General features: G+C 44.3%; 1 long non-coding RNA gene across 1 annotated transcript; it reads right to left on the bottom strand.

Annotated features, from left to right (window-relative positions):
- Positions 1 to 3659: 3659 nt before the first annotated feature.
- LOC143963413 (uncharacterized) lies at positions 3660 to 21511 on the bottom strand. The gene is made up of 2 exons (XR_013270956.1): positions 21395 to 21511; positions 3660 to 3974 (listed from the first exon to the last, which is right to left on the bottom strand). It is a non-coding gene; the product is annotated as an uncharacterized LOC143963413 (long non-coding RNA).
- Between the last annotated feature and the right edge of the window lie 959 nt (positions 21512 to 22470).

Here is a 22470-nt window from a genome sequence, read left to right as displayed (position 1 = left end):
ATTTGCCAACATTATCAAAAAATTTATAGGTAAACTTTTTTTAGTGTAAAAAAATGGGTGTGGTTTAAACTTAATATTGGGCCTGGCTTAACGGGCTAGAATCTGAGATGATCGAGGGATGGATGGAGAAGGAAGAGAGGGATGGAGGGAGAAAGAAATGGAGAGAGAATGAAAGAAAGAGATAGGGAGGGAAGGAGAGAGAAGAAAAAAAAGAAAGAGGGATGGAGGGACAGCAGGCCCAGATCCTACACCACAATAGCAATATGTATATTCCAGAAAGTTTAACAATCAACAGATAAAGATACCCCAAACACCTGATGTTGGTGCTTCAATCATCACGGCACCATGGTTGTTATGGTGTCAAGATGATTGTAGCGCATTATTTATTTTATTACATTGTAATATAAGTTCAACTCACCATAATTCACAATCAGTGGGAGCCCTGAGCATGCCACTTGCCACATCGCCTGCCACCAGATGCAGCTTGTCACTTGTCATGTCGCCTGTCACCAAATGCAGTGTGCCACTTGCCATGTTGCCTGCCAGATGCAGCATATCACTTGCCACGTCACCTCCCACCAGATGCAGCATGTCACTTGCCACTTCGCCTGCCGCCAGATGCAGCATTTCACTTGCCAAGTCGCCTGCCACCAGATGCAGCGTGTCGTTTGCCATGTAACCTGTCACTAGATGCAGCGTGTCATTTGCCACATCACCTGCCACCAGATGCAGTTTGTCACTTGCCATGTCGCCTGCCACCAGATGCAGCTTGTCACTTGCCATGTTGCCTGCCACCAAATGCAGCATGTCACTTGCCACGTCGCCTGCCACCAGATGCAGCTTGTCACTTGCCACATTGCCTGCCACCAGATGCATCATGTCACTTGCCTTGTTACCTGCCACCAGATGCAGCGTTTCACCTGCCACATCACTTGTCACCAGATGCAACTTCTCACCAGATGCAGCTTGTCACTTGCCACCAGATTCATTATGAGACCTTAATGCTGCTGTATCGCCAGAGCCGCTACTAGAGGTCTGTGGTCGGCACTGGTGATTTTGTCTCCGCCAACCTTTTTAGAGAAGACCATCTCTTCTCTAAAATGAAAATAAGAGGCGGAGCCTGGGGGGAATGAAAGTAACTGCCAATAGAAATGGACCTGCCACCAACCCCACTGTTGGCAGCAGCTCCATTTCTATTGGCAGCCGCTTTCATGCCACCTGGGCTCCGCCTCTTTTTTTTCCCTTTGGCCTCCACGATAGCTGGGCTTTAGCGATACACAGAACACTGGGACAAAGCTAATTTCCTGTGATTGTTCCTGAGACAGGGTAAGACTGGGTTTTAGGTCTGAATACTGTGAATGTCCCGGGAAAATCAGGACTGTTGGCAAGAATGCAAGCTGCAAAGCATGCAGGGAATGCAGGAAAGAGATGGCCAGCAGACAGGCAGTACTCACGACATGAAAGGGGATTTTTCAAGCAAACACATATTGTTAAAAAAAAAACGATTGTTTATATTGTTATTGCAATGCTGATGTTAAAAAATGAAAGTGTATGCTGTGACCATAGACTTCTTTTAAGTAAGATAGTTTTAGCTACAGGTTTGAGTCTTGAATACTTATTTATCAGTGACAGAAGGTTTCTTGTCCTGGATCCATTGTGATAACAGGTTCTCTTAATAGAGAAGTGCGGCATACAAAAAAAAAACATTCATACTCCCATAGGTGGAAACCGCATCAGACTTGTCCCATGACTGAGATCGCTCAGTTCTCGTCCTTCACTGAGCAGAGAGCCAGTGACCATCAGTCACCAGCTCTGTGCTCTGCCCCTCCAGCGCTCACTGGAGTGCCAGGCTGTGGAGGGGGCAGAAGGGGTTGGCTCAGGTTCTCGGTGGTGCGCTGAGAGGCTGAGCTAGCTGTCCATTCAGGCATCTAGGTGAATCCTGAAATTAAGGTCACTATCCCTCCATAGCCTGGACCGACTAATAGAGGACTGGGTCACAGGATCACAGGAGTGCAGAACTACAGTATCTCACCAAAGTGAGTACACCCCTCACATTTTTGTAATGTGACAACACTGAAGAAATGACACTTTGCTACAATGTAAAGTAGTGAGTGTACAGCTTGTATAACAGTGTAATTTGCCTTTCATAAATAACTCCCACTGTAAGTGCATAGTGATAGTACATAGTCTTGGAGGCAATCTGCACATGCTCAGTTTGGCATGTATCGCTAGAGAGTTTTTGTTTTTGGGGAGAGTGCATGTGATCAGCACATGGCCAATCAGTAATGTCCAGCAGAGGGTCAGGGGTCAAGCAGCCTCATAGGACAGTCAGAGGAGAATGAAAACTCCTCCTACAAGCTTTAACTAGTGCCTGCCCGGACACTGATAAAAGTCAGAAGACTGCTATATACTACTGGTGAGAAAAGGTAATTAAGCTGTTTATACAGTATTTACTATATTAATTGCATTTCCATGTTCTGTGTACAGTAAAACCTTGGATTGCGAGCATATATAGTTCCAGAAACATGCTTGTAATCCAAGGAACTTGTATATCAAAGCAAATTTCCCCATAAGAAATAATGGATTGAGGATTCATTCCACAACCATTTATTCATAGGTCCTTCAGTTTATAGTCCTTTTAAAAAGATTATAGCAATGTGACCAGGTTGTGTAGCCATAAAATGTCCATCCACAAATGTCAGTCTCCACAAGGGGATTAGAAGAAAAATCCAGCAGGAGCTACAGAGTATAAAGAGAAGAGAGGTGCCTCTCAGTTCACACAGGGGCAACATGACTTTTGGAGGCAACTTGGACGTGACTTGACGTGACTTGGACGCGACTTACAACACTACTTTAAGTCGCCCCAGGCCAGGCGACTTGCCGTGGCCAATCAGAGAATGAGCTCTCAGGGGGGGACTCCTTTTGAGAGCTGATAATTCTCTGAGAGTCGCCTCTGTATAGACGGAGATCTGACTTGGAGGCGACCTCCATTGAAATCTATGGGTACCAGTCGCCTACAAGTCGGATTGAAGTAGTACAGGAACCTTTTCTGAAGTCGGAGCGACTTCAGTAGTGTGCATTAAGACAGCTCTCATTCACTTACATTGATTTCTACGTGTTGTGTGACCTGAGGTGACTTGGGGCGACTTGAAGTCGGATCTGAGTCGCACCTGTGTGAACCGGCACTAAATGTTGTACCTTCATTAAATGTAACCATATTGCTACACTTAGAGACGCCTCTCTTCTCTTTTATACCCAGTTGTGACATGACGCTACTTGTATATCAAGACATCGCTTGTATATCAAGTCAAAATGTATTAAAAAATTTATTGAAAAACGCTCTCAAACCAAGTTACTCTCAAATCAATGTTTTACTGTACTGCAGGAGACCAGATATAGTGAATACAGGGTCCTGGATTTAGTAATACTTTAATCTACACTTGCAGAACCTGTCCTTCTTCCTCAGTCTGTGACTGGACAGTGAAAGAAAAAGCAGCAGAGTGATCTACTCAAGATCATCTCACTGTCACTCTGCTCTCTCCTCCTATCAGCAGGTTTCTTTCCCCACAACTTGTGCTGCTTCTCCCTCCCCAGCCTGAGCTCTGCCACACAGGGGCCTGTAAGACCTGTACCAGGTCAAATTCAGGTAGGTACACTGCTTTGTATTTCAGAAAAATAAATTTAATGATATATTACTGACTGCAGAGCTGAATTAATTTGTGTCTTTTATATCTGCTGTAAGTCGGCAGTTTGACTTATTGTTCCCGCCGATTAGCATCAATGACTGCTCAAGCAATAGACGACGGACTGATACAATCTTCCTTTATGCTCTACTCCATCATAAATGTGAATGAATCCTTTGAGGTATTCAGAGCTGGGCGATCTTGACGTGCCGTCTGTAAACGCCGCGAGCCGTCCTCTGTTGAAAGTGAATGGAAATCACTGAGTCACTTTTACCGCCCACGCCGGGGTTTCTAAAATAAAATAAAAAAGGGGGGAAAAAGAGCAGTTTGGTGATTCAGGATTCCCCCACTTTTCTTGTTGTCGAGAAGACAAACACACAAATGTCAGCAAAGTGCCACTAGTCAGCAGCGCATTCCTCCCCCGGCCTCCTACACAAACCCCCAGTGTTCTGTTACACAATGTGTCAGGAGAGAACAGACTGTGAATTAAGTCATCTCGACAAGTTCCTGAATGCACCATTCTCATCGCAGCCACTTCCTCTGTTACAACGAGCCGCTGATTCCCAGAGGATTCGTTGTGACTGTGTTATCTACTGTGTGTTGTATCGCCACGCTCCGGGGGGCTGAAACACTGAACAAGATGGGCTTATTTATACATATAGGTAGCTCTTTGGGCTTTCATATAAGAAATTTTATTTGGCAATGTCGCTATCCACACCTATGTATGTACGATAAAGATAAATGTCGTAATAAACCCCAAACCAAAAATGTAATATATTGCAGCTTACCAATCCTTAGAGGTGGGGGCTGCATTTGCTTTCTTTTTTTAGGCTTTTCCCCCCTCTGTTTTCACCTGGTGATCTCTCAGTAATACACCTCCTATATAAGCCCTTGTACACACGGTCGCACATTCTGACGGAAAATGTCCGATCGGACCTTGTTGTCAGATAATCCGACCGTGTGTGGGCTCCATCGGACTGTTTCCATCGGAATATCCGACTGACAACGTTTTAGAGCTGGGCTATAAAATTTTCCGACAACATGATCCGATTGGACTTTGTCCAATCGTTTGTAGAGAATTCCGATCGGACAAAGTGCCACGCATGCTCAGATCAAATTCCTAGACCAAAGCTATTGGCTACTAGCCTGAACGTAGTCCCGTCGTAACTAAATAACGTCATCACGTTACGAACAATCGGATTTTCCGACAACTTTGTCCGACCGTGTGTATGCAACACCAGTTTCGGACAAAATCCGTCGGACAAAATCCAATGGATTTAGTTGTCGGAATGTCCGACCGTGTGTACAAGGGCTTAGAGTGCCCCCACACTGCATGAAGGAGCACAGGGAGCCTCTTTGGATAGCAGCATTGTCAGTCTGTGGGAGGGGTGTGTTAGATGTACTAGCAGATTTAGATACACTAATGAAGCTGAAAAGCATTTTTTTTCTTTTGGGATGAAGGTTTTACATAAATAAATGTCAGTGTTAAATGGTTTGTCTCAACTCTGTAACTGATACATTCTGCTGGAGTGCTTATTCTACAATACAATAGGCTTACTGGATCACCAGATGAAAATATAAGAAAGTAGAGTATAACAGAAAACTATTGCAGCCATCATTTCTAATGCCCCATACACACGGTCGGAATTTCGGACAGAAAAAGTCAGACGGGAGCTTTTCATCGTATTTTCCGATCATGTGTATGCCCCATTGGACTTTTTACGTTGAGAATTCTGACGGACCTAGAAAAAGAACATGTTCTATATTTTTCCGACTGAACCAATTTCTTATCGGGAAAATCGCTCATCTGTATGCTGTTCCAAAGTACCAAAAACGACGCATGCTCTGAAAAAAGTACGAGATGGAAGCTATTGGCTACTGGCTATTGAACTTCCTTTTTCTAGACCCGTCGTACGTGTTGTACGTCACCGCGTTCTTGGTGGTCGGAATTTGGTGTGATCGTGTGTACGCAAGACAGCTTCAGCGGAATTCTGTCAGAAAAACCTTCAGAGTTTATTCCGATGGGAAAACCGGTCGTGTGTACATGGCATAAGAGTTGGTAAGCTGCAATATAGTGAATGTTTGCTTACTACGTCGGACCGCGGTGTTGTCAGCGAGCGCCAGTAATGAGTAATGACAGATATGAAAGGACAGCTGTTACTGTAATGTTTTTTTAAGAGATCTAGATATCAAATTGTAATAGCACCACTATGACCCAGGCAATATCTATCTATCAATCTATTCATTATGTCTTCCTTTATCCATCCTTCTATCTCTTCAAAACTATCCCCAAGTCCACTTTATCTATCTATCTCTCTCTCGTCATCCATCTATCAATTATCTATTTATCACTTTATCTGTCTCTCAGTCTTCATCCATCCTCACTTCCTTCCTTAAGTTCATCCATCTGTCTCTCTGTATCACTTAATAACTATCATCAAGTGTGCTTATCTGTCTCACATCATCCATCTATACTACAATTATTTATCTATCTATATACCTCATTATATAACAATTATTATTACAGCTACCTATATAGTGCTGTCAGTTTGCACAGCTCTTTACATATACAGTATATTATGCATTCACATCAGTCCCTGCTATTAAAGTGGTTGTAAAGGCTCAAGTTTTTTTTACCTTCATGCATTCTATGCATGCAGATGAAAAATCTTCTGTGTGCAGCAGCCCCCCCCCCCCCCCCAATACTTACCTGAGCCCCATCTCGATCCAGTGATGTGCACGAGAGCCTTGGCTCTCCCGGGTCTTTCCCTCCTCATTGCCTTTGGCTTCCCCTACTGTCAATCACAGCCAGTGAGCCAATGAGGAGAGAGCAGGGGAGGGGCCAAGCTGTGCTCTGTGTGTGAACGGACACTTGGGAACGAGCCTGCTCAGGTGCCCCCAAAGCAAGCTGCTTACTCTAGGGGCACTAGGCAGGAGGGAGAGGCCAGGGGCGCCAGCGAGGGACCAGAGAAGAGGAGGACTGGGGCTGCTCTGTGCAAAATCAATGCACAAATCAGGTAAATATAACATGTTTGTTTGTTATTAAAAAAAAAACTTTAACCACTCAAATACAGGGTACTCTCACCCCTTCCTGCCCAGTCCAATTTTCACCTTTCAGTGCTGTCGCATTTTGAATGACAATTGTGCGGTCATGCAACACTGTACCCACATTTTTTTTTATAATAATATATATTAAAAATTAGAATTGTTTTCCCACAAATAGAACTTTTTATGCGCTACAAATAAAAAAAAATTCTATTACAAAACTTTGTAAATAAGTACGTTTTCTCCTTCACTCATAATGCTGCACTGATGGGCACGCATGAGGCAGTACTGATTGGCATTGATGAGGTGGCACTGATGATGAAGCACTTATACGCAGCACTGATGGACACTGATAGGCAGCACTGATGGACACTGATAGACGGCACTGATGGGCACTGATAGGTGGCACTGATAGACACTCATAGATGTCACTGATGGTCACATATAGGTGGCACTGATGGGCGGCACTGATGGATGGCGCTGATAGGCAGCAATGATCAGGAGGCACTGACAGGCATCACTGATGGGCACAGAGTGCAATCCCTAAGGTGCACTGATTGGCATCCCTGGTGGGCTCTAGTGGGCATTCCTGATGGTCTCCAGTGGGCATCCTCGATGGGTCTGCACCGATAATCAATGTGCTGATTATCAGTGATCAGTTCAGACAACCCCACCCATCAGGAGAGCAGCCGATCAGCTCTCCTCTGCTTGCGCCTGTCAGCGCGAATAGAGGAAAAGCTGATAAACGGCACTTCCTGGTTACCCTGTGATGAGCTGTGATTGGACACAGTTAATTACATGGTAAAGAGCCTACGTCATAGGCTCTCTACCTAGGTCAGAGAGGCAGTTTGTCAGACTGACATATCACACCACCGAACGTGGCCCCCCTGGGCGCATGCTAGCGGCTTATCCTGCTGGGCGTCATATGACATCCAGTCAGGATAATACAACCACTTTCTGGCCGTCATTTTGCTATATGGTGGCAGGAAGTGGTTAATGCCACTTTAAGGAGCTTACATTCTAAGGTCCCTAACTCACATTCATAAACATATACTAGGGCCAATTAACCTACGAGCATGTCTTTGGAGTGTGGGAGAAAACCAGAGTACCCGGAGGGAAACCCACATAGGGAGAACATGCAAACTCCATGCAGATTGTGCCGTGGTCGGGATTCAAACCGACTACTCTAGTGCTACTAGACAGAAATCTTATTATAATTATCCACTAATAAAGTTCACTACAATTAAATTCTTTCTTTGTATTTTTGGAAATAAGTGGTAAAAGGGCAGGCCGGGACAAGAGGTGGGCAGGAGGGATGGTTTGTTGCAGGGATGGGGGAACCCCAACCCTAACCCTAATGTAAGGAGGGGGCACAGTTTGGCATCTTTGCCCTGGGCACTGAATGGCCTTGTCCCAGCTCTGGTAAAGGGTCAGCATTCTATTGCTGTCTGTACCTATTTGGTTTCTTTCTTCCTGTCTAGCTAACAGAAAGTGAGGGGAAAATCTGAACAGGTGTCCAAACGGGAAGTAAGGGGAATTTCCTGCCCAAATGGTACACGGGTGAAAATTAAAATACTGTTACTAGGTTTAGAACCCCTTTTAGATCTTCAAAGTCCCACAGTTCCATTTGGCTACCAGATGCCATGGAGCAGGTGCTTCAATGACCTTCCTCCCAAGTTACAGCTCTGGTGCTTAGAAATTGGTCACTCAGGAGCCCAGCACTGGGTCAGAGAGGGACTATTCATTTGGAGGTTACACAGGGCTTTCTCTCGTACCTTAAAGTGGTTGTAAACCCATATGAAAAAAAAATAAAAAATACAGAAGACAAAGGCATAATGAGCTAGTATGCATCCGAAACTAGCTCATTATCAAATACTTAATTTAGATCGAAGCTGTTGCAGTGGTCTCGCACACCGCTGTGACCAGCGACATGTCTCTTGGAGTTATTTCTGGGTTTGCGGGCTCCGAGGCTGTGATTGGCCGGAGCCACAATGACATCACTCCTGCGCATGCACAATCTAGCCGTTTCTTTAGTGCGCATGCCCCGATGAAGTCGGCGCTATCATATATGGTAAATATACCGTGCAGGTTTAGGAGATATTTAAAGTACCTACAGGTAAGCTCTATTATAGGCTTACCTGTAGGTACAAGTGGTGTAACAGGGTTTTCAACCATTTAAAGCGTTTTTTACCCCAACACTTTTCTGATATGTGTCTGCTGTGCCATATACTTGCATGAGAAAGTATCCTTTTCTCTTTGTATTGCTTCCTTTGTGTGAAATCCCTGACATTCCTGCTAGTCCCCTTACTTTCCTATTAACCACTTGCTTACTGGGCACTTAAACCCCCCTCAGTCCCAGACCAATTTTCAGCTTTCAGCGCTGATGCACTTTGAGTGACAATTACGCGGTCATACAACACTGTACCCAAATGAAATTTTTATCATTTTTTTCCCACAAATAGAGCTTTCTTTTGGTGGTATTTAGTTACAGCTCGGAGTTTTATTTTTTGCTAAACAAACAAAAAAAGATGCAAAAAAAAAAAAATCATGTTTTAATAGTTTGTTATAAAATTTTGCAAACGGGTCATTTTTCTCCTTCATTGAAGTGCGCTGATTAGGCGGCACTGATAGGCTGCATTGGTGGGCAGTGATGGGCTGCATTGGTGGGCACTGATGGGCTGCATTGGTGGGCACTGATAGCGTGCCCACCAATGCAGCCCATCAGTGCCCACCAATGCAGCCTATCAGTGCCGCCTAATCAGCGCACTTCAATGAAGGAGAAAAATGACCCGTTTGCAAAATTTTATAACAAACTATTAAAACATGATTTTTTTTTTTTTGCATCTTTTTTGGTGGGCACTGATAGTGATCGGTGGGCACTGATAGGCATAGTTAAGGCGGCACTAATAGGCACAGATAAGGCGGCACCGATGGGCACAGATAAGGCGGCACTGATGGGCAAAGATGGGCACAGATAAGATGGCACGGATGGGTGGCACGGATAAGTGCCACGGATGGGTGGCACGGATGGGCACTGATAGGTACCACAGATAGATGGGACTGATGGGCACTGATAGGTGGCACTGATAGGTGGCTCTGATAGGTGGCACTGCTGGGCACTGATGGGCGGCACTGCTGGGCACAGATGGGCGGCACTGCTGGGCACTGATGGGCGGCACTGGGGTGCAGCAACTTTGAGGCAGATTGGGTGGCACTGTGGGTGGCACTGTGGGTGGCACTGTGGGGTGGCACTGTGGGTGGCACTGTGGGCACTATGGGCACTGACGGGGGGCACTGACGGGGGGCACTGACGGGGGGCACTTACTTTTGCTTTTATTTTACTTCAGGATGGCACTGCGGGAGGCAGGTGGGCACAGGCAGGTGGCAGGTGGTCCCTTGTATTGATGGCCGTGATCGGGACTGATGTCCCGATCACGGCCGCCGGTGTCAGCGCGAGGAGGAATAATAGCGTGATGTCCCGATCACGGCCGCCGCTGTCAGCGCGAGGAGGAATAATAGCCGATTACCGTTCTATCACATGATCAGCTGTCATTGGCTGACAGCTGATCACGTGATAAGGGGTCGGGATCGACCCCTTACACGGATCGGTGATCAGGCGAGTCTCACGGATCACAGAGCGCGCCGCGCGCGCCCCTCAGGGGGCGCGCAGGCCGCTCGTAACCGGGACGACGTCAATAGACGTAGTCCCGGAAATGTAGGTCCGCGCTAATGCCGTCATTTGGCAATAGCGCGAATCTGTAGTGGTTAAACACTGACCACATTAAGCAGGAGAGCTAAGTGTGGTCAGTTCTCTAGCTGTGCTGGGAACTCAGCCTGCTCTCCTTCAATGATCAGACTTGACCTAGCACCCCCCCCCCCCCCACACACAGCCTGTAACTGGAAGTCCATTGTACTGTTGCTTCTCCTCCCCCTTGCTCTTATACAGCTGAGATCAGAGGAAATGTAATCCCTTATAAAAAAGTATTTATATATTTTTTATATATTATATAAAAATGTTTTGCCTTTCATTTCTGTTTTAACCACTTTAATACTGGGCATTTTTACCCCCTTCCTGCCCAGGCCAATTTTCAGCTTTCAGCTCTGTCCCACTTTGAATGACAACTGCATGGTCACGAAACACTGTATACAAACAAGATTTTTAGTATTTTGTTTACAGAAATAGAGCTTTCTTTTGGTGGTATTTAATCACCGCTGTTTTTTTTCTTTGCTTTCTGGTATAAAATGTTGAAAACAAACTTCTTTCTTCATGAATTTAGGCCAAAATTTATTCTGCTACATTTCGTTGGTGAAAATACCCCAAATCAGTATATATTATATAGATATCCCTAAATTAGCCCTTTTTGGAAAGTAGACAGTCCAAGGTATTTATTAAGAGGCATGGCAAGTTTTTTGAAGTTGTCATTGTTTGTCATAATTGTTTGGAAAAGGAAGACTGCAAAAATATATATATATTTTTACATAGTGTCACCAGTGCAGTACAGCATCATCATATAACAGGAGTGGTGGTGATGAGGGACACTGACTGGTGACAGTACAAAAAAAAAAAATATTAATCATTTTTTTTTTATATTATATTTTTTTCCCTTTTTATGTATTTTTTTAACACACTTTGACCAGAGCAATATAATGTTACCATAGTAACAGTGAACTTCTCTAAGGGAATTGATTGGTAGATTTTTGTTTTGTTTTTTAACACATTATATTTGCATCTAGCAATAAATGTAATTGTTATATGCAAGCATTTTACTGAATGAAATTGATTCATTCAATTTCTTTTGTTGTGATTAGCTGTGATTTGTCACAGCTGATCACATGGCTCAGATGGGCCGTGATTGGCCCAATTTGTATTATGTGATCACTGTGACCAATCACAGCAGCTAGCAACACAATAGTACACAATGGATGGCTTGAGAGGAAGCCATCTATTTTTTACAACTGTCATGTGACCTGCTGTGATTGGTTACGACTGTCACATGGTACCAGCAGCGGGTCGGTACAGTGATTAGTCATCGGTTGTATCTGGTGGACGCAGCTGGTGACAGATCGCACTGCTGCCTCACACCTCAAAACGGTGAGGCACAGCAAAGTTAGCATCACACCAATTTGAACAGTTCCATTTCCGACAATAGGGTGCGACTTGTCACGCGATTTGGACCTGTCAAATCGCATGACAAGTAGCACCGGTGTGAATGGGGGCTTAAAGTATAATTAAAGAAAACATTTTTTTTTTTAGTTCTGAATAGAGTGGAGATGGATTAGAACACTTGGCAGTTTTTATTGCGGTGACCCATTAGGGAGATTCACCCTCTCTATTTGTCCATTTTACCATTATCATTAAATGTGAAAGTAAAAGAAAATCCCAAATTTTGGGTTGTCCCCAGAAAAGTAATAGAGGGGAAATCTTCCAATGGGGATGCTAGTTCTGGTGACCTGGGGGTCCCCAAGAAAATTCCCCTAATTTTCAGGGATTTCCCCTTACATTCTGTTTGGCTATGGGACAGGAAGTGAAGGGAAACCTCTGCAATGGGACACAGATGGTGAAAGAAAATTGACTGGGGTTATAACCAGAGCCGATGATAAGGCAGTACAGCTGGTCCTCCTGCACTGGGCCCAGGCCCCATCAGTTCAAAAGTGGACCCCGAGCACCTTCCGAGCAGGGGGGCCAGCTGTACTGCCTGGTGACTACTGCCTTGTGGATTCCCCTACAGTACTGTCGGCTTTCTCCTTCTGGCTGTGCTGCAGGAGTATCTGTTCTTGTATCTGCGCCCCCTTCCACCTGCTGTCCTGCTGTTGGGTTTGCCCTGTTTGCCCCCTTCCCAAGCAGTACTGCCGACTTACCTCCCTGAAGCTGAGCCAACCCAAGCAGTACAGCTTCTCCAAAGGTTCCTAGCTCCATCCACACCTTCAGTGAAAGCTCCTGGTTTAAACCATAGACCAGTGATGGCGAACCTTGGCACCCCAGATGTTTTGTAACTACATTTCCCATGATGCTCCACTACACTGCAAAGTGCAGGAGCATCATGAGAAATGTAGTTCCAAAATATCTGGGGTGCCAAGGTTCGCCATCACTGCCATAGGTACATCCAGTAGAATATCCATCATGGGGACAATTTTTTTACCTAGTGGCTACATTATTTCTTCTTTCAGATATTACATCTGATATTCATTCCATCTCTCCTGAGGAATCATAACTGTGTGAAACGCGTACAGAAGTCAGCTGCTGACTTTTACTATAAATTGGAAGACATACGAGGCGTGGGCCTAGTTCAGCCTTTAAAAGTAGAATTCAAGTTTTGGAGACACCTTCACCTGTCTCTACCTCTGAATCTTCAGATTATTTGAACTTGCAGTTTCGATATTCTTATTTTCAGCATATTCTCAGTTTGAACTGCTCAGTTTTGTATCAAGTTTATTTTAAAGTGGACCTACCGGGTGATATTTTTTACGTTAACTACATGCATGCTAAGTACTGTGTAAGTGTACCCTTTGCAAGAATTTATTACCTCCTACAGTGATCACAGTACTCCTCTTGACAATGTGATTCAAGTGATTTGGTCTCCAAGACAGCACCATATTTGTTTAGGCATCATCCAGAGACATCATCTACTTCCTGCACTGAGATGCTGGATCAGGCACAATCATGACAATCCTGTTGTCTGTACAGTTACTGCCTGGGTTCACAAATGACTGACGCAGGCTAGAAAATTACTTAGAACCCCAAACATTATACATTTTTTTATAACATCTTAGAGAATAAAATGGCAGTCGATGCAGTACTTTCTGTCACACCGTATTTGCGCAGCGGTCTTAAAAGCGCACTTTTTTTTGTAAAAAATACACTTTTTTGAGTAAATTGATACCCAAAATGTCACGCTTCAAAATTGCGCCGCTTGTGGAATGGCGATAAACTTTTACCCTTAAAAATCTCCATAGTGGACGTTTAAAAAATTCTACAGGTTGCATGTTTTAAGTTACAGAGGAGTAGAATTATTGCTCTCGCTCTACCGATCGCGGTGATACCTCACATGTGTGGCTTGAACACCGTTTTTATATGCGGGCGCTAGTCACATATGCGTTCGCTTCTGCACACAAGCTCGTCGGGAAGGGACGCGTTTTTGAAAAAAAAAAAGATGTCACTTTTATTCCTATTACAAGGAATGTAAACATCCCTTGTAATAGAAAAAAAGCATGACAGGACCTCTTAAATATAAGATCTGGGGTCAAAAGTCCTCAGATCTCATATTTACATTAAAATGCAATAATAAAAAAAAAGTGTTATTTAAATTATTATTTTTTTAAATGTCCCTTTAAGAGCTATGGGCGGAAGTGACGTTTTGACGTCACTTCCGCCCTGCAGTGATATGGATATATATATATCTTCCCCTCACTTGTCTCCACACCCAGGCAGGGGACAGACACGATCGCCTCCGCCGCTGCCGGTGGCTCTGGTAAGCGGCGGAAGGCACCGGATCGTGGGGGAAGGGGGAGCCCTCTCCCGCTGCCGATTAAAGTGATCTTGCAGCGAATCCGCCACAGAGATCACTCTTATCAGAAAGTGGACCGCCCGCAGAAGAAGAGATTACCGGGGTTACGACAGCTAGCTGCTGCCTTAACAACGATATCCTCCTTCAAATTCATCACGTAAAACAGCGGCGGGCAGTCTGGAAGTGGTTAAGGCGAGCCGCATGCGGATCCCAGCAGGGGTCCGGTGTGTCCTGGTTCACCGTTTCAGGTCCGATTTCAGCCCGAATTTTTGGGCTGAATTCGGACCTGAAACAGACCAAAAGACGTACAGCGGTTTTCTGCAAAACACACCGGACCCGCTGCGGAGATATGTGAATGGGCTCCACAGAGAGTCGGGCAAAATCTCCTGCTATTGCGAATTGGATACAGGGATCTCGTATCCAATTCACAATGGTGTGAACCCAGCCTAAAGTGTTAGGAGGTATGCACACATAAAATGATCCAGCTTCCAACTAACTATAAAGGTTGCCTAGCTACAGTGTTCTTTTTTTCCCCCTCTTTTTATCTTAAATGGCTTTTAAAGTACACATTTGGTTGCCAGGCTCTTTTTCAAAGCGACACACACGCAGGATCAGCACTTTCACCTGTTTCAGCGTGACGGAGAAATCTCACTGCCTGCTCAGCAACTAAATATTAAAATCCCTTTTCCATTCAGGTTTCTTCCTACACACAATATGGCATTTGTTTGTCTTAGCTGATGTTCCTGGCATCCGAGCCGCGTTTGCTTTCTGCGTTTTACTATTCTCAATAATACTTCTTTTTTTTGCAATGCTGTGGCTTACCCGGTATTGCTTGCACCTCTGCACTAATTGCTCATTCATTTCCATCAGTCACGTAATAGTGAAACTATTAATCTAAAAACACTTTCCTGGAACCCCCTAATTACATTAGCCTGGTAAATGCAAAGGTTGGCACAAACCGTTTCATTCCAAGAATGCATTAGTAAAACATACGTAGGAGCTCGGAGAAAGGAAAAAAAAAAAAGTACTCATCATTTTCTTCAGAAACAGAAAATGTTGTATATTTACAGGGAATTTATAATATTTATGATGTTTTATATACATGTAATAGAGACAAACCACATGTATATATTCATTACAATATGTGACCATGTTATAAAAGCTTTGTATGTACAATATGTATTGATAGTCATATTAGCTCATTACATACTCAGGCTCTGCTTCCTGCTCTGCAGTTTTACACAATGGTTGTGCTTTACTGCTCCTTTTCACAAATACAAGTCTACTGCCCCGTACACACGGTCGCACATTCCGACCACAAAATTTGGCAGATTTTTTTCCGACTGATTTTGTCCGAAACTGATGTTGCATACACACGGTCGGACAAAGTTGTCGGAAAATCTGATCGTTCGGAACGCGGTGACGTTCGTTTCGTACGACGTGACTACGTAGAGGCTAGTAGCCAATAGCTTTGGTCTCGTAATTTGATCTGAGCATGCGCGGCACTTTGTCCGTCGGAATTCTCTACAAACGATCGGAAAAAGTCCGATCAGATTTTTTTGTAGGAAAATTTTAGATCCTGCTCTCAAATTTTTTTCAGACGGAAAAAGTTTGATAGAGCCCACACACGATCGGATTTTCCGATAATATAATCCGATCTGACCTTTTCCGTCTGAATTTCCGACCTTGTGTACAGGGCATATGAGTTTGGAAGACTCCATGATGACTCCATGGATGAAACCAATGCACACCCTATGCGACTGATCTTTTACCTGAACAGTTTTTAAAGAGGAGCTGCAGTCTGCTCACATAATCTCTAATAAAAACATCTTTGCCATTCTAAAGCTTCCCTCCAACCACTGTGCATATTATTTTATATATACTGTGATTCTATACTTGCCAAACATGCTGCAGGAATCTCTGTCCACTAAGTCTGGCTGCAATAATTTTAACGGTGGGCAGCTGAAGCTGCTGCCTGTTCACTTCCTGGATTTACACAGACACACACCTTCAGCTCTGCAGCTCTCATTGGCCCTCTTATGACTCACCCCCCCCCCCCCCCTCCCTTCCTGGCAGAGAGTGAGAGAGAGAACTGTGCATGATGTCATAAGCCTAGGCTTTTTTTCTGGACAAGAAACAGGAAGTGGGCTGTATAAGGTATTTACTGGTAGAAAAAAATGTTTTACTATCCAACGTTAAAACAACAGGGGCAGGATTTAATAGATGGAAAGATGAAAAAAAATCACTGAAATTCCATTTTAGCTCCCACTAGGGGCTAATTGGCATTTTTAATAAAAAAATATATCTATCGGCTCTGTGCAACAATATTGCACAGAGCAGCCCCTTACCTTCTGTTCTGGAAGTCCCCCACCATGCTGTCTGCTCCTTTTTCCTCCAGGTGCCTCCTTAGCAAGATATCTTCTATGGGGGCAGCTATACTGGTGTGCTCCCAAGCCAGTCTGTGTGCATCCATAGACACACACAGCGCCAACAAGCCACGCCCCACTCTCTCCTCACAGGAGTTTGACTGGCAGCAGGAACCTATGGCGTATGCTACCCTCAATGTCTCCTGTGAGACTAGCAAGAGAGGAGAGCGGTGCTTGAGCCAGAGACAACACTGGATCTGTGACAGGACTCCGATATGTATTTAGGGACAGACAGGGCTGGACTGGGAATAATAACCAGCCCTGGAAAATAATTCATACCAGCCCCATAGCATGATTATACCAGCCCAAAAGCATAACATCACTATTTTCTTGTTCATAAAAGGGAAAACCATGCATTTTTTAAAGCACATTTGAAGAGTGTATTATATATAGATAAGATAGATATGAAAGCACATAGGGTTTTATATATATATAAGAGCAAATTCCAGTTAAAAGTTGTAAAAGTGGAGCAATTATCAAGGGGGGCCAACTCAATATTGAACCCTACAGACTAAGACTGGGATGCCATTTTGGCTCCAAAAATGTGTCAAAATTGTCCGACGTGTCCGCCATAATGTCGTAGTCCTGATAAAAAAAATCGCAGATTGCCGCCATTACTAGTAAAAAAAAAGATAATAAAAATGCCATAAAACTATGCCCTATCTTGTAGACGCTATAACTTTTGCGCAAACCAATCAATATACGCTTATTGCGATTTTTTTTACCAAAAATATGTAGAAGAATATGTATCGGCCTAAATTGAGGAAATTTTTTTTTATATATATATATATTTTTGGGGTATATTTATTATAGCAAAATGTAAAAAATCGTGCTTTTTTATTTTTTTTCAAAATTGTCGCTCTTTTTTTGTTTATAGCGCAAAAAATAAAAACCGCAGGGGTGATCAAATACAACCAAAAGAAATCTCTATTTGTAGGGAAAAAAGGACGTCAATTTTGTTTGGGTGCAACGTCGCATGACCGCGCAATTGTCAGTTAAAGCGACGCAGTGCCGAATCGCAAAAAGTGCTCTGGTCAGGAAGGGGGTCAAATCTTCCAGGGCTGAAGCGGTTAAAGTGATTTTCAATAATAATGTAAATGATGAAAATGTAACAGGGGAACATCTATGATTATTATTATTTTTTTTTTTTACTAGGGTGAAACGGTGGCGTTTCAATCTCAGGAAATTTGATGAGGGCCGCATGTGGTGAGATTTTCTTCGCTTTCCCCAAGTGAATTGTTCTTTTTGAATATGTGGCAGGTTTAATCTCTCTGGATATTCAGTGCAGGTGCAAAGAGTTTTGTATTAGCAGATCTCGGCGGTCCCCCTTTATGTGTCTCGTTTAGCACATGTTCCCTTTCAAGAGTCTCTGTGAGCGCATAGCACAACACTCGCGGGAAGAGTAGAGCCAGGCGGCGGGCGTAGAAAATGCGGCGAGATTGTTCAGAACCCTAGAGGGTATATTAAAAATGTATTGTTTGCAGGCTGGTGACCGAGCATTAACATATGTATCAGAATTCCTCATTGAATTATTGTCTGATTTGGGAAAAAACATTACAGTGTACCAGTTCTGTATAACCCAAGCTGCAACATGCTCAAAGGTATGGCAATTTATTACAGGTATTTTTATAGCACCATCAATTTACACAGTGCTTTACATATTGCACATTCACACCAGTCCCTGCCCTCCAGGAGTTTACAATTTAAGACCCCATACACACTATTCGATCTTCTGAAGATTTTTGTCTTTAGATTTACCAAAACCATGTAATATGGAGGTCAAACCTTTAGGGCCGGTTCACACTGCAGGCGTGGCGAGGCGTCTCCGACTTGCCTCGCCGCGACCTGCGGCGACCTCAGCGGCGACTTGCAGAGGACTTCTGTATAGAAGTCAATGCAAGTCGCCCCCGAAGTCGCCCAGAAGTAGTACAGGAACCTTTTTTCTGAGTCGGAGCGACTCGAGTCGCTCCTCTCAGAACGGTTCCATTGTACAGAACGGGGGCGACTTGCGGGAGCGAGGCGAGGCGAGTCGTGTCGCCTCGCATCACCCGCTGTGTGAACCGGCCCTAAGAGTTTCAATTTGTATGCAATCAGGCAGGCCCTTGCACTACATGGTTTTGGTAAATTTGAAGACAAAAATCTTCAGAAAATCTAATAGTATGTATGGGACTTAAGGTATCTATCTCACATACTAGGGCCAATTTTTATAGGAAGCATTTAACCTACCTACATGTCTTTGGAGTGTGGGGGGGGGGGGGGGGGACCCAAACAAGCACAAAGAAAACATGTAAACAGTGTCCTAACCAAGATTTGAACCCAGTGCTGAAGAGCAGAAGTGCTAACCACTAAGCCACTGCGTTGGCAATGATTGATTTCTTCTGCTGCCCTATGTGTGTCTGACGTTCTCACCTGTTGTTGTACATGCAAATTGGACCTAGCAGCAGATGTGTTCTTTCATGTTAAAGTGTCACTAAACCCACAACAGTTAAATCAGTGTGTATATGCAGTACAGCATGCTTGTTATACTCACTGTGGAACCTAAGCGGTTAATCCTCCGCATTGTGAAAAAAGACTGTTTGATCCTGTCTTCTCTGATCCTCCCCTTCTTCCACAGTCCCTAATCCATCTCCTGATAGCACAGAGCCTTGGGAGCACTCTGCACATGCTCAGTTTGGTTTGTATTGCTAAAGAGTTTTTTATTTTAGTTTATTTTTTATTTTTTGTGAGGATGCATGCGATTGGAACAGACTAGGACTGTCCAGACAGAGGGTCAGGGGTCATGCAGCCTCAAAGGACATTCAGAGTAGAATGAAAACTCCTTCAAAAAGCTTTAACCAGTGATCAGCCAAACACCGATAGAAGTCACAAGACTGCTATATACTGCCTTCAGAAAGAGGGTATTTAGCAGTTTTTACTAAAATAATTGCATTTCCATGTTCTGTGTACTGTGGGAGACCAGATATAGTGAATGCAGGCTCCTGGGTTTAGTAACACTTTAAAGCAGAGTTCCACCCAAAAATGGAACTTCCGCTTTAAGGGAGGTGACCCTCTGACATGCCACATTTAGCATGTCATTTTTTTTGGGGGGAGGGGGGGAGCGTATAACCTCTTTTTAGAGGGTCCCAGCTCCCACTTCCCACCGGCACACCGCGGCACTGGAAGGAAGATCACCTCTTCCCCCCTCCCTCTCGGGAATCATCTCAGACATGTCACAGGTCTCAGATGATTGCCTGGCCAGTCACGGTGTGCTGCGCGGTTCGTGCATGTGCAGTACGTGCCCGGCTGTGAAGCCACATCCGAGCGTCCACAGTGACTAGGCAGGCGCCGCAGAGAGGAGGGGGGAGATGAGCGGGGGCTTCATTCCCCCACATCGCTGGACCCTGGGACAGGTAAGTTTTTTAAGTGGAACTCCACTTTAAGTGCATGCATGTTAAGGATTTTGTAAGGGTTAATTCAGAGAAACAGTCCACCCCATCCTCCAGTGTGAGTCTGTCTGCTGCATGTGAATCCACCTCGGATGCTGCATGCGGGCAGCCCCATAGAAGTGGATACAGAGGCTGCATGAACACATCAAAACCTGATATGCAGGCCAAGTTGAGAAGATATTCACAGTGCCTACAAGTGAGCCTTATTATAAGCTTACCCATAGGTACAAGTGAAAAATAAGATGTTACTACCACTTTAAAACAATGAAAACGCTTGGGAAAAGTACAATACCTTTAATGTGGTTGTAAACCTAAGACATGAAATGTGTACAAAGCATATCCCTCTATAGTGTGTACTTGTCTCAATCCATAGTGTAATTTCTGTCCAATGCCTGGTTCTTCTGCTATCAGCATGAATCACTTCTGACAAGTCTTCCTAACACCAAGAGAAAAAAAAGGTGACAGGGTCCGTAACTTCAGCTGATTGACGGCCTCAGCTCTGTTCCTGTGTGCTATGTAAAGGGGAATGAGTCCCTTCCCTCCAATCAGCTCTCAGAACTCCTCACTGAGCTCTGCAATGTGTAATTTCAGCTCCCCCCCCCCCCCCCCGTTTTCTGACAGCTGTATAAATTCTGCACTTTGGGCAGATGAAGACAAGACTACAGATAAACTGGTACAACTTATATAGGAGGATTTGTTTCATCTGTGTAATACCAGAGGCCTGTCCCTTCACTGGGTATTTGCAAGGGTTTACAACCACTTTGGCTGTAAACCCACACATACACCCAGTAAAGTGATTCACCTATGTCCATTCAAAGTGTAGCATTTACAGAGAATCTCTAAGCTCTAAAAATCAGGGGGAGGAAAGCTGAAGTTACATCCGTGAGGAGAGCTCTGAAAGCTGATTAGAGGGAAGAGACATGCCCCCCCCCCCCCCCCCCCCCCCTCCACACAGCACACAGCAACAGAGCCAAGGCTGTCAATCTGCTGGAGGTCCCACCCTTGTCACCATTTTCTCTCTTTGTGTCAGCAGAAATTCATTTTCCCTTCTCTCTCTTGCCAATCTATTTGGTCGGTGACAGGAAAGAAATATGATTATTATTATTATACAAGATTTATATAGCGCAGCACTTTACTACAGTTTGCGCAGCGCTTTACTACATGAGGTCAAACAGTACAGTTCCAATACGATTCAATACAGGAGGAATCCAAGCGCCCTACTCGTTAGATCTTACATATCCTTTATAGAAAGTACTGTGTAATAGGTCGGTTCTATATAAACATGGTAAATGGTAATAATAACAACACACCTTTATCTGTCACCTGAGACGGGTTAGAACAGTAGAAGAACGCCATGGTACAGTGACCGCGTTTCCTGTCTCAGTTCCTGTGTGAGCACAGGTGAGTCAGTCAACTGATTCTCATTTTCATGGACCGTGATTCGACTCACATTACTGGGACATATAAATAAAAGAGTGACTTGGAGTATGCTACTCACAAACAAAGGCCACAAAAAGGATCAATATTTTTGTTTTTGCTAAATCTTAATGATATCACCTGTCATGTATTTAGCCCCATACACACGATCGGACTTTGTACAAACTTTCCTGTGGACTTTTGTACAAAGGGCGTTGGCCGTAAGTTTGTATTGCATACACACGATCAGTTTTTAGGCAACAAACACGAACGTAGTGGCATTTCAACATACTGACGACACTTCAAAAGAGGACATTCAATTACTCCAGCACCACCTTTGGTCAACTTCTGTATTGTTGTCCGATCTTTTGCATTGGTTCTGGGCATGCGTGTTTGTACTTTGTACAAAACTCTGATGGTTTTGTGTACATACGATCGGGCTTTGTTCCATCGGACTTACGTTGTCAAAAAGTTTGTCCGTTTGCACAGCCAACAAAACTCAGATGAAAACCAAAAAAGTTTGTCCGATGGAGTGTACACACGGTCGGATGTTGCCTCAAAACAGCAAATTTACATGTTTGTTGTCAAAAAGTCCGATCGTGTGTACGGGCCTTTTCAGTTATCTTGCAAACCTGGCCTGTTAGTAGGCCCTGAGTACCGGGTTGATGACCACTGTGGTACACGCTTGGGCCAACATCATCGGCACATGCACACTGAACAAGCGGCTCAATCGTGCCATTTCTAAAGGGCCTGTGCCTTGATCGGCGGCTCCCACGCGCATGCACGGGAGTGATGTCATTGTGTCTCCAGCCAATCACAGCGCTGGAGCCTGCAAACCCAGAAATAATTCCAGGAGACATGTCACCAGTTACAGCGGTGTATGGGGAGTGCTGCAGCAGCATTCATCTAAGGAAAGTATTTCACAATGAGCTAGTATGCAATGCTTACTAGCTCATTATACCTTTGTCTT

This window comes from Lithobates pipiens, unplaced genomic scaffold (genome assembly GCF_037356315.1).
Source record: "Lithobates pipiens isolate NorthernLeopardFrog02 unplaced genomic scaffold, aLitPip1_a1.2 Scaffold_8, whole genome shotgun sequence".
Taxonomy (NCBI): Eukaryota; Metazoa; Chordata; class Amphibia; order Anura; family Ranidae; genus Lithobates; species Lithobates pipiens.
This window is presented reverse-complemented; position numbering and strand designations above follow the sequence as displayed.